Source organism: Schistocerca cancellata, chromosome 1 (assembly GCF_023864275.1).
Source record: "Schistocerca cancellata isolate TAMUIC-IGC-003103 chromosome 1, iqSchCanc2.1, whole genome shotgun sequence".
NCBI classification, from domain to species: domain Eukaryota; kingdom Metazoa; phylum Arthropoda; class Insecta; order Orthoptera; family Acrididae; genus Schistocerca; species Schistocerca cancellata.
Genome location: NC_064626.1, coordinates 14,999,494 through 15,011,618, shown reverse-complemented (window position 1 = coordinate 15,011,618; position 12,125 = coordinate 14,999,494). Strand labels below are relative to the sequence as shown.

The window sequence follows — 12,125 nt, the reverse complement described above, 5'->3', positions numbered from 1 at the left end:
GTTACTTCGCAGAAACTTAGCGAAAACACTTTCTGGCGGGCTACCAGCGAGGCGTGACGTAGCGAGGTACGAGGTGGGAAGCAACCACGTGTATGTGGAGTCGGTTGTACGCGGTCTGCCGGTTCAGGATGGAGGATACGTGTTGGCTGGCTGCCTGTCTGTCTGCTCTCCTGATTTTGCTCGCCGTGCCTTGCGACCGCCTAGTTTGGGTTGCTGCCTGGTGTATCCTACACGAGCCGTACCGGACGTCCAGCAGAGGTTAAGCAGCCTTGTGTTTCTTTTAAAGAAAAGGAGCAAATGTGTAAGACTTTTTGTAACCAATTTTGGCGGCCTCTTAAGTGTGGCCTTAGCGTTTACACTGCCTTTGGGGAGAGCTAATTCTTTTAAATTTAAATAGTTGGGGTTCCCTGTCCTTTATAATCTTTTGGAGGTTTTATTTGAATTTTCTTTTTGGGATTCCTTCCTTGTGCTTGGTTAAATGTTTACTCGTATAGCGTGAAGTGACTTCTGGTTAAAACTCGGAGAAGGTGTTTGATGTTACTGCCGCCTCCGGCATTCGTCTCTTCAATTAAGTTTTGTCATCCCTTCGAGGGATCTGGTGTCACTCCTCGTTAATTCATGCTGGTTTATGTGTACTTAATTTTGAATTGGCCATTTGAATTTTGGAGCGCACTACAGCACTAAGGCAACCCCATTGTATACCACCTTGTGCCCCGGTCTAGTACCTTAATTTTCAGTGGCACGAGTTAGCTCCAGTACCGGTTTTACTGATGTGCTCCCTTCAAAATCTTGTCTTGTATAAGTTTGCCCCATGTGTGTCTGGGAACACAGAGATGAACTTTAGTGTGACTTCAGTGTTAGTCAGTTAATGAAATCTTCATTTTGCGTTGGCTTCCACTGAAGTTCTTTGGTTCTTCAGTGTATTTGTTAATGGGAGCGACTTAAGCCGAGGTGTGGACTATCGCCTTGCGGTTTTCGATTCGGCGGATGGGAGTGAGCTGGGTTATCGATGCGCACTGGTCACCGGTGGGCGAGACGTGCCTGGGATTGCTTTTCGGCCCGCATGCATACTTCAGCGGTTTTGCGTTTAGCGGCCAACGCTCTCCGGTCGATGGCTCGTATGAATAAAGCAGCCCAGCTGTGACGGCGTTCCTCGACGACGCGCGTCCCAGCAGCGTGCTCGTGGAGGGGGGGGGGGGGGGGCGGGGCATTGCCCGGTCTGGCGTGTCGCCGCGCGTATCTCTGTCACGTCTGTCCGTGTGTGGGCGACACCCGCGCGGTGTTGGGGAAGGCCGCCCAGCGGCCAGCGGCGGGCCGGGGCTTCGACCTCGGGCGCGCGCTCGATACAGGCCGGTGCATAAATCACGCGCGCCGGGGCGCTCAGCTGGAGCCCGGGGCAACCTGTTGGCCGCCTCCGGACACACGGCGGGCCGCGTGGGCCGGGCTGGCCGCGGACACGGGCTGTCTCGTCGCCGCAGAAGTGGGCGTCTCTGACCGGTCTAACGCTAAAAGAGAAAAAAAAAACTGTTTTCAATGATCTTTCTGTTCCACCACCCATCAGCGCCATTTATGAGTAAAACTCTGCACACGTACACGATGGATTTTTGATTGTCGTTCCAACAAAGATATCATATTAAAGGTACTGCCACCAAAGGCAACCGAATATGTTGTGTACATAGTTCCGCGTAGTCAGCGCGTACACAACTTTCCCACTAGAGCGCGCTCAGCTAAGCACAACAGCGCAGGCGCAGCGCTCGTCCGTCTCTGCACTACGAGATGGCGCTGCCTTAGAGACGGACAAAAATTTTGCTTCCGCCGATTCACGTATTAATATGTAACGCAGTCAATGAGATTGCTACTAACGTAGAACCTTTTCTCCTCGCGGATCACACTCGCGCAGTGATGCACGAACGCGTGAGGTATTATAACGAGTGTACAGACCTCAGACCTCCGATTAGTCAGTCTGCATTAGTCTGCACCAGTCTGTACGAGTTCTACATTTGTCTGTACCAGTCTATAGTCAAAATTCAGCCTGCGCCTAATGAGATTACCATATTCCTGTACATAGCCATGAAGATAAATGTATAGACACTTTTGTCAAGCATCGGAGATATGTGGAAGAATAAGATTAACGTACCAAGACCAAAGGAACTTCAGATTGTCCATTGTAAATAGCATCCTGAACCAAGTAAAGTAATTTTTATGCTTGTTATTATTTTAGTAAATGCGTGTGAAAATTTATAAAGTTCTGTTTAAAGTTGGTCACCGTCAATCTGCCTACTCTAAGCGTGCAAGTGGCATTTCTATCGTCTAACCTAACGGCAGAAGATAAACACGCCAAGTTAAGACCACGAGACATATTGCTGACACTCGCCTACTTCGTTAGAGCGACAAGTCAAATAATCTGATGGTGTGTGTACTGAAGGTCTTATTTCCCTCTCTCTCTCTCTCTCTCTCTCTCTCTCTCTCTCTCTCGGTGTAATCAAAAGTAACGATTTTTTTATTTTTCTTAAAGTATCTTTAGTGTGCGAACGCACACGCTATGCCCGAACTCGTACGGGACTTTGTAGATTAATCTGCCACGAGTAATGAGTATGATGGGAAAACATATATAAGGCGCACTACGAATGTGGTGGTGTCGACATGTTGGGAATGTGGGTCTCACGGGGAGCGTGCAAGGGATAAGTCCCTGCAGACGCACTACCCTCTGTGCCCGCGGTGGCTCAGATGGATAGAGCGTCTGCCATGTAAGCAGGAGATCCCGGGTTCGAGTCCCGGTCGGGGCACACATTTTCAACATGTCCCCAATGAAGTATATCAACGCCTGTTTGCAGCTAGGGTGTCCATTTAATTATCATTTCATTTCTAGCAAAGCTGCATGGTCATCATCGGTAACTGGTCTTTCGGGAACAGATACTACCGTCATATATCTTTAGTTATTCATCAATATCAATTTTGTCCCCTTGAAAATTATCTCCATGTGATATATAATCCATCTGTGCCAGCGCTTCTTCCAGTGTTGGAAGCACTTCTGAAACTCACTCTCAGTTATGGTGTTCAGCTCCTTCGGCGTTTCTGTTTTTATCTTGTCAATGGTGGCAAAACGACATCCATTCCTGATTCTCTTCAGCCTTGCGAATGCAAAGATGTCGTAGGGAACCATGTCCTGCCAATACGGTCTCTGGGGCAACATAATTGTGTTTATTAAAAAACTAAAAACCCCGCCTCGATTGCGAAAAAAGCACCTAGTGTTAAGTGTTAACCTCGGTTTCGGCGTAGATAACTGCACCTTCTTCAGAACAATAATGAAACCCACAAGTGCCTAGGAAGACCTTTGTCAATGATTAAAAGAGGTGGAGCGTACACCATTAAGTTAAGTAGTGGTTTTGACTTTGTACATATGTACTGTTTGTGTTTTCCTTTGCTTTTTCGTTTATAAATGTGTAGCTATGGTGTTATTTTAATCATTGACAAAGGTCTTTTTAGGCACTTGTGGTTTTCATTGTTGATCTGGAGAAGGTGTAGTTATCTACACCGAAACCTGGATTAACACTTAACACTAAGTGGTTCGAATGGCTCTGAGCACTATGGGACTTAACATCTGTGGTCATCAGTCCCCTAGAACTTATAACTACTTAAACGTAACTAACCTAAGGACATCACACACATCCATGCCCGAGGCAGGATTCGAACCTGCGACCGTAGCGGTCACGCGGTTCCAGACTGAAGCGCCTACAACCGCACGGCCACACCAGCCAGCTAATACTAGGTGCTTTTTTCGCAATCGAGGCGTGGTTTTTAGTTTTTTAATATATTAACCAACGATTGCTGACGCGCTGCGATGTTGAAGGTTCTTAAATGACAAACAAGCATTAAGGTGTGAGCGGGAGCATTATCGCGATGAAATTTTCACTTGTGGTTTTGCCGCTATTCTGGTCGTTTCCTTCGGATTGTTTCACGCAAGCCGCTCGTAACTTCCAGGCAGTATTCCGTATAGATCGTACGATCATAAGGCAGCAACTCATGATGTACCCTCTCAGTACAATTGAAGAAAACAGTGAGAAGAACCTTCACATGTGATCGAACTTGTCCAATTTTTTCTCAGTCTTGTCTCTTCCGGCAGTTCCCACTGCGTCGGCTGGGCCTTACTTTCCACTTCATATTCGTATACCCAAGTTTTATCACTTTTTATGACCTTCTTTACAAGTTCTTGATCGTTATCGGCTTCATTCAGTAATTCCTGAGTGATGTCTAGGCGACGTCGTTCCTGGTCGAAATTTAGCAGTTTCGGAACAAGTCATCAGCATCCTCTCGGCCATTTCCCAGAACCATTTTCCTCACTTCTGCCACACAGTCGTCAGCAACTGATGTGCTAGGGCGCCCAGTGCGTTCGTCGACTTCAACGTCTTCTCGACCTTCTTTGAAACGTTTATACCACTCCTAAACTCTTGTTCTCCTCGTACGAGATTCACCAAAAGCCACACACAACATTAAGAATGATGTGCAGTACTTTGTTTCATTTTTCAAGCAAAATTTAATGCGAATCTGTGATCCATCTTTTCGTAAGTAAAAATTCCCGAGCACACAAAAACACGCATTCCATTTTCCACTGTCAAGAATAAACAAAATATTCAAAACTGCTGAGAATACAAACATATAGCAGGAAGATGTGTACCACAAGATAAAAAATTTAAAATCGGATGAGTTATTAAAAAATTCCCGTTGCTCTTTGGTCACACCTCGGCGTCTCTCCTACATGTCGTCAAGCGCATTATTTCCTGTGATGTTTCAGCAAATATCAGCAATGTCGTTTTTGCAACATGTAGCTGGAGTGAGCCTGAACAAATACTTCTCATCGCCTCTTCTATGCGACGCCCGGCGTCCATGGAAGTGGTCGGTTTGTGTCCCATTAGGAACAACATGACGTTTAAATCGTAACTTTACGTACTCATGCGGTAGAGCAATGAAAACCTAGTCTAGTTTGTTATTCGTCTTATCGATGTTTGTTAATAAGGTCAATGAAACACGAGGAATAACCAGTACTCCAGCGCCCATGTCGCCGCTGACTGCTACCGCCATGCAGAAGCTCAGCTGAGTCGCTGTTTCGTGATATATAGTCACTGTTAATACGTATCGATAAAACGAATAGCGCAGTAGACTATTCGGGCACCGCTCTACCGAATGGGTTCGTAAAAAGTATCATAAATCATTTAATTTCTGAGAGGAAACTAAGCCGCGTTTTCCGTCGTCGCTGGACGTTGTATGTGAGTGTATGTACGGCGTGTTTCCGCAAGAGCGTACAAAAATTTGACAGGACGTAGAGGAAGCTCCACTGAACGATTTGAGGTAGGAAAACTGGAGTCGGAGGTGCCAGCTTAAGGAGTTAATAGGAATAAAATGACATCACTGTGTACTTTTTTTATTTGGATTAGTTACAGTTAACAGCAAATATTATCAATGACACAGTGAACGTCTCATTTGTACCGTATCTTACAAAATGCGCTGAAACTGACGGCCATCAATCCCAATACAAACGTGACATCGGTGAACAAGACTCTGACACACCCTGACAAATGTCCCTAGTGTGTTTCGAATCACATCACAGGCAGCTACAATTCTGGCAACTGAGTCAATGTCCGTATCCACTGCGGTCTCATACACAAGTGACTTATATATCCCTCATCATCATCATCATCATCATCATTTAAGACTGATTATGCCTTTCAGCGTTCAGTCTGGAGCATAGCCCCCCTTATACAGTTCCTCCACGATCCCCTGTTCAGTGCTAACATTGGTGCCTCTTCTGATGTTAAACCTATTACTTCAAAATCATTCTTAACCGAATCCAGGTACCTTCTCCTCGGTCTGCCCCGACTCCTCCTACCCTCTATTGCTGAATCCATGAGTCTCTTGGGTAACCTTGCTTCTCCCATGCGTGTAACGTGACCCTACCATCTAAGCCTGTTCGCCCTGACTGCTACATCTATAGAGTTCATTTCCAGTTTTTCTTTGATTTCCTCATTGTGGACACCCTCCTGCCATTGTTCCCATCTACTAGTACCTGCAATCATCCTAGCTATTTTCATATCCGTAACCTCAACCTTGTTGATAAGGTAACCTGAATCCACCCAGCTTTCGCTCCCATACAACAAAGTTGGTCGAAAGATTGAACGGTGCACAGATAACTTAGTCTTGGTACTGACTTCCTTCTTGCAGAAGAGAGTAGATCGTAGCTGAGCGCTCACTGCATTAGCTTTGCTACACCTAGCTTCCAGTTCTTTCACTATGTTGCCATCCTGTGAGAATATGCATCCTAAGTTCTTGAAACCGTCCACTTGTTCTAACTTTGTTCCTCCTATTTGGCACTCAATTCGTTTATATTTCTTTCCCACTGACATTACTTTCGTTTTGGAGATGCTAATCTTCATACCATCGTTCTTACATTTCTGATCTAGCTCTGAAATATTACTTTGCAAACTTTCAATCGAATCTGCCATCCCAACTAAGTCATCCGCATATGCAAGACTGCTTATTTTGTGTTCACATATCTTAATCTCACCCAGCCAGTCTATTGTTTTCACCATATGATCCATAAATAATATGAACAACAGTGGAGACAGGTTGCAGCCTTGTCTTACCCCTGAAACTACTCTGAACCATGAACTCAATTTACCGTCAACTCTAACTGCTGCCTGACTATCCATGTAAAGACCTTTAATTGCTTGCAAAAGTTTGCCTCCTATTCCATAATCTTGTAGAACAGACAATAACTTCCTCCTAGGAACCCGGTCATATGCCTTTTCTAGATCTATAAAGCATAGATACAATTCCCTGTTCCACTCATAACACTTATCCATTATTTTGCCGTAAGCTAAAGATCTGGTCCTGACAACCTCTAAGAGGCCTAAACCCACACAGATTTTCATGCAATTGGTCCTCAACTAATACTCGCACTTTCCTTTCAACAACACCTGCGAAGATTTTACCCACAACGCTGATTAAAGAGATACCTCTGTAGTTGTTACAATCTTTTCTGTTTCCATGTTTAAAGATTGGTGTGATTACTGCTTTTGTCCAGTCTGATCGAACCTGTCCCGACTCCCAGGCCATTTCAATTATCCTGTGTAGCCATTTAAGACCTGACATTCTACTGTATTTGATGAGTTCCGACTTAATTTCATCCACCCCAGCCGCTTTATTGCACTGCAATCTATTGACCATTTTTTCCACTTCCTCAAATGTGATCCTATTTCCATCATCATTCCTATCCCATTCTTCCTCGAAATCTGAAACATTACTGATCGCATTTTCACCTACATTGAGCAACTCTCCAAAATATTCCCTCCATCTGCCCAAGGCATCCACAGGATTCATCAGCAGTTTTCCTGACCTGTCCAAAATACTTGTCATTTCGGACTTATATATCCTTATATAATCAAGAGGATTCAGGTGAGATGACCTTTCAGGACCTCCTCTACAAATCCAGCGACTAGGAAATACTGTACCGGTACTGCTCCATTGTGTTGTCCTGTACGTCTCTGGATAGCAGTGAGTAATGAATGGGTCTATTGTTGAGTCTTAGCAAGTTCTGTTATGGGACAATATGAATACGATACAACCGAGCCATCTTATGGACAAGTAAAGTAAAGAAAACCTGAATCGTGAGTTCCTGGTAATCAGGCCCATTCTCTTCGTTTCCTTGGAGGAAATATAGAATTCACATGTAAATAAACAGCCCCGTACGTGTAAACTTGTACGCGTGTTATTTGTAAATAAGCTCGAAAACAGTAATGCTAGACAAAGCGGTAGATAAGTTTATTTCCGTATCTCCTTAAGCTGGCTTCTCCGACGCCAGGTTCGCTGCCTCAAATTGTCAGTGGAGCATTCTCTATGTCCTGCTACATTTTTGCACGCTCTGACGGAAACACCGTACAAACTATATCCCAGACTTCTTGTGGATTTTGTACCCTTGCGAATTCGTAAAACACAGGTCGCATTACGTGATATTTCATCATCCGTCTTCACTCTACTGTTCACAATCATTTTTCAGCACAGAGGTACACAGCAATATTATAACACACTGCTCTGCAAAACTTAAGGAACAGATAGATGAAGATACATAACATGTTAACAACTCCTTGGAAATGAATCAGAGTGGGGGAGCACGTTGCCAGAGCTCTCCCAGCCGCGCACAGAAAGCTGGACACCAGATGGGGCTGGTCCCGCAACACGTGGCAGGTGAAGGAGCGGGAAAAGACAGTGTGCGTCACTTAGCGAGCAGTTACGGGGTGTTCTTCTGTACTACACGACCCGTATGGGGTGGGATCATCGCGAAACTAAAAGAACGACAAACTGCCTGTCTGTCTGTCAGACACGAAAAAGCAGTTAATAATCTGTGGTGACTTCAGTGTGGATTTTCTAAAGGATTCTGATGGGAAACATTATCTGGAAACCTTATTCGGATTCTAAAATTTGATCTCTGAGATTAACTTTCGAACACGGGTGGGTAGAGACAGTAGAACTCTAATGAATAATATTTTCTTTGATGGCGCTTCAAGTAAGAAAATAACTGTTTAACCAGTAACAAATGCTCACTCTGATCATGATGCACGTTAGTCAGGATAAATATCATAGTGCCCTACAGTATGGGATACTCCCCAGTGTAAAGCAGAGTAATTAATGACTCCAGGACAAATGTTTATAAGAACAGTTTACAGTAGATGACTTGGGATGTAAATTGTAAAGAACGAAATAAAATTTAATCAATTTCGTGATAAATTCATATCATTATTTGAAAACAGGTTTCCGCATAAGCTAATCAGAGAGGATGCTAAACATTCGTGTAATAAACCATGGATCACTACAGGGATTGAAATATCTTGCGAAAGGAAAAGGGAAATGTATATTTAAAAAAAAAATGGTTCAAATGGCTCTGAGCACTATGCGACTTAACTTCTGAGGTCATCAGTCACCTAGAACTTAGAACTAATTAAACCTAACTAACCTAAGGACATCACACACATCCATGCCCGAGGCAGGATTCGAACCTGCGACTGTAGCGCCTAGAACCGCACGGCCACTCCGGCCGGCGGAAATGTATCTTTTGGGAAGAACGGGTAGAGGTCCCGCTGTAGATGCAAAAACTACTCAGAACTATTAAGAAAGGTTATTAAAAATCGAAGAACGTTTACGAAGTGTCAGAAATTAGTACTTAAGGCTATACAGTATGTAGTGAATCGTGTGACAGGACAATCAGCCATTACTGAAATGAGTAGAAGGGCTATAAATGATGAGTCATGATGAGGCACAGGTAGCAAATGAATTTAATAATCATTTCTGAAATATAGTAGAAAGCATAGAGATAAACAATTGAAGAGCAAAATCACAGCAGTATGTCGAAAATGTAAGTTTTATATGAATGTATCACCAACTTTTCCTTCTTAAATTAAGAAAATTATACATTTTCTCAAAAATGAGTGCTCATCTGGTTTTGATGTCCTATAGAGTACTAAAAATTTGTTCCCTTGTAATAAGCCAAGTCTTACTGAAACATACAATGCATCACTAGCTCAAGGCATTTTTCCAGAGAGACTGAAATATGCTGTTGTTAAACCCCTTTTTAAGAAAGATGATAAGAGAGATGTCAATAACCACTGACCTGTTTCACTGCTGACATCATTCACCAAAATTTCTAGACTAGTGTCTCACCTTAGCAAATCACAGTTTGAGTTTCAGAAGTGTTGCTCTACTGAAACTGCTATTTACGCGTTCACTCACGAAATTTTACAAGTATTAAATAATAAAATAGCGCCGGTTGGTATTTTCAGCGACCTCTTTAAAGCATTTAACTACGTGGATCACAGTATTCTCATAAGTAAGTTGACCTCTTATGGGATTGATAGTACAGTCAACCAATATATAATGTCATACCTACCGAAAAGAATGCAAAAAGTTGTACTTAATACCTCAAGCAATATAGTCCAGAAACATAATTCTGACGGGAGAAGTCACATATGGCGTTCCCCAGGGTTCAATCTTAGGTCCGCTACTGTTGCTCATATACATAAACGACCTTCCGTCTAGTATACAACGAGCAGTATTAGTTCTCTTTGCAGACGACACTAATATTGTAATGAGTCCGAGGATACATACAAAAAAAGAAGGAATGGTAAAGAAAATTGTTAAAAGTATCATCGACTGGTTTCCTACGAATGGTGTCACTGTCGATTTTAAAAAGACACAACATATTCAGTTCTAGACATGTAGAGGTACTACACCAATGATAAGTGTAACATGGTAAGGAAATGATAAATAGGGTGGAAACTTCAAAATCCTTAGGGGTCCCAACTCATGAGAATTTAAATTGAAAAAAAATTTAAAAAGACGTTCTCCAAATGAAACTTAGTTCAGCCACATTTGCGCTTAGAATCAATGCAAAGAGAAAAATCAGTAAGTTGACATGTTTTGCATATTTTCATTCAATAATGTCATATGGAATAATGTTCTAGGGTAACTTATCTTTAAGAAAGAAAGTCTTCATTGGGCAAAAACATGCTGTTAGAATAATATGTGGTGCTCACCCCCGATCATCTTGTAGACATTTCTTTAAGGAGGTGGGCATTGTGTCTATTGCTTCACAGTATATTTATTCCATCATAAAGTTTCCTGTAAATAATCTACTTCTGTTCAAAAGGAAAGAAGAGGTCTATATTTACGATACCAGAAGGGAAAATGACATTCATTATTCCACAGTAAGGTTGTCTTTACCACAAGAAGCGTTGCACAATGCTGCTGCAAAAATTTTTTTCGCTTACCCAGCGATATAAAGTGTCTGATAGACAGCAAAATAAAATTTCCAGAATGAGATTTTCACTCTGCAGCGGAGTGTGCGCTGATATGAAACTTCCTGGCAGATTGAAACTGTGTGCCGGACCGAGACTCACTGGCCCGCGAAAGGCAAAGGTCCGAAGTTCGAGTCTCGGTCCGGCACACAGTTTTAATCTGCCAGGAAGTTTCAAAATAAAATTTGATAATAAACTGAGAAAGTTTCTGCTTGACAACTCCTTCTTTTCTGTAGAAATATTTCTGTTAGTATAACATGTAAAAGATTGTGGGTAGGAACTGCTACCTCATTTCTATATATAATTTTTTTTTCTTTTTGTAAAAAAAACGAAAAGAAAAAGAAAAAAGCTTAGTAATGTTCAGAATACAACCGTATGTACATATTAATCTGCTTTGTGAATGTAAAATGACTCGTTCTACATCATTACGATTTATCGTGCAAAATGATCCATGGAACATGTAACTAACTAGGCTAGGGACTGAAGCGACGAGAAGTGGGTTCGCGTGCTATGCTCGGATGAGAGCAGATTCAGTCTGAGTAGCGATTGTGGACGTAACCTCACGTAGCGAGAACTGGGAACACGTAGTGCAACCGGGAACAACGTCAGAGATCGTTTTGACGGTCCAGGTGTTATGGTGTGGTGTTGTGATCTACAAGAATCTGAACACTGTACACTCACCAGACAACTCCTCCTCTAGTTGCGTCTTTTCAGGGGTGCAGTGGGCCCCGACTCCATTTTTATGGATGATAATGCGTGACCGGGTCGAACAGCGCGGGTGGAGGAGTTCTTGGAACGAGGGGAAATTTTGCGAATGCACTGGCCTGCCCGTTCTGCCTCCCTGGAGCACGTGTGGGATGTGTTAGTGCGAACACATCGCCGACGACCCTCCAGCAATTGTCAACCCAGCTGGAGGAGGAATGCAAGCTCTGCTACGAACCCTGCTACGAATCCTGTGCCACTCTGGGAGAACGTTGCTGTACATGGTTATCACATACCTTATGAAGAACCATGTCCCGCCGTTTGTAATGTCCAGGGAAATGTTAGAAATTGTGGTGACTTCAGTTTAATTGTTGTCTTTGAATAAAAGTCTCATTTATGTTCATCTCATTCCTTATTCCTTCCATTTACCTTGTGTGCTGCACTGTAGCAGTTCTTTTCATGTGTGGTCTTTCATCGAGCTGTGTTGGTGGTGGTAAGTTCCTATGGGATCAAACTGCTGTGGTCATCGGTCCCTAGGCTTACACACTACTTAATCTAACCTGAAGTAACTTACGCTAAGGA

At 43.1% G+C, this 12,125-nt stretch overlaps 1 non-coding gene across 1 annotated transcript; it reads left to right on the top strand.

Moving 5' to 3' along the window:
* The first annotated feature begins 2,711 nt into the window (after nucleotides 1–2,711).
* On the top strand, nucleotides 2,712–2,786 carry Trnat-ugu (transfer RNA threonine (anticodon UGU)). Its single transcript has one exon. It is a non-coding gene; the product is annotated as a tRNA-Thr (tRNA).
* Nucleotides 2,787–12,125: the final 9,339 nt, after the last annotated feature.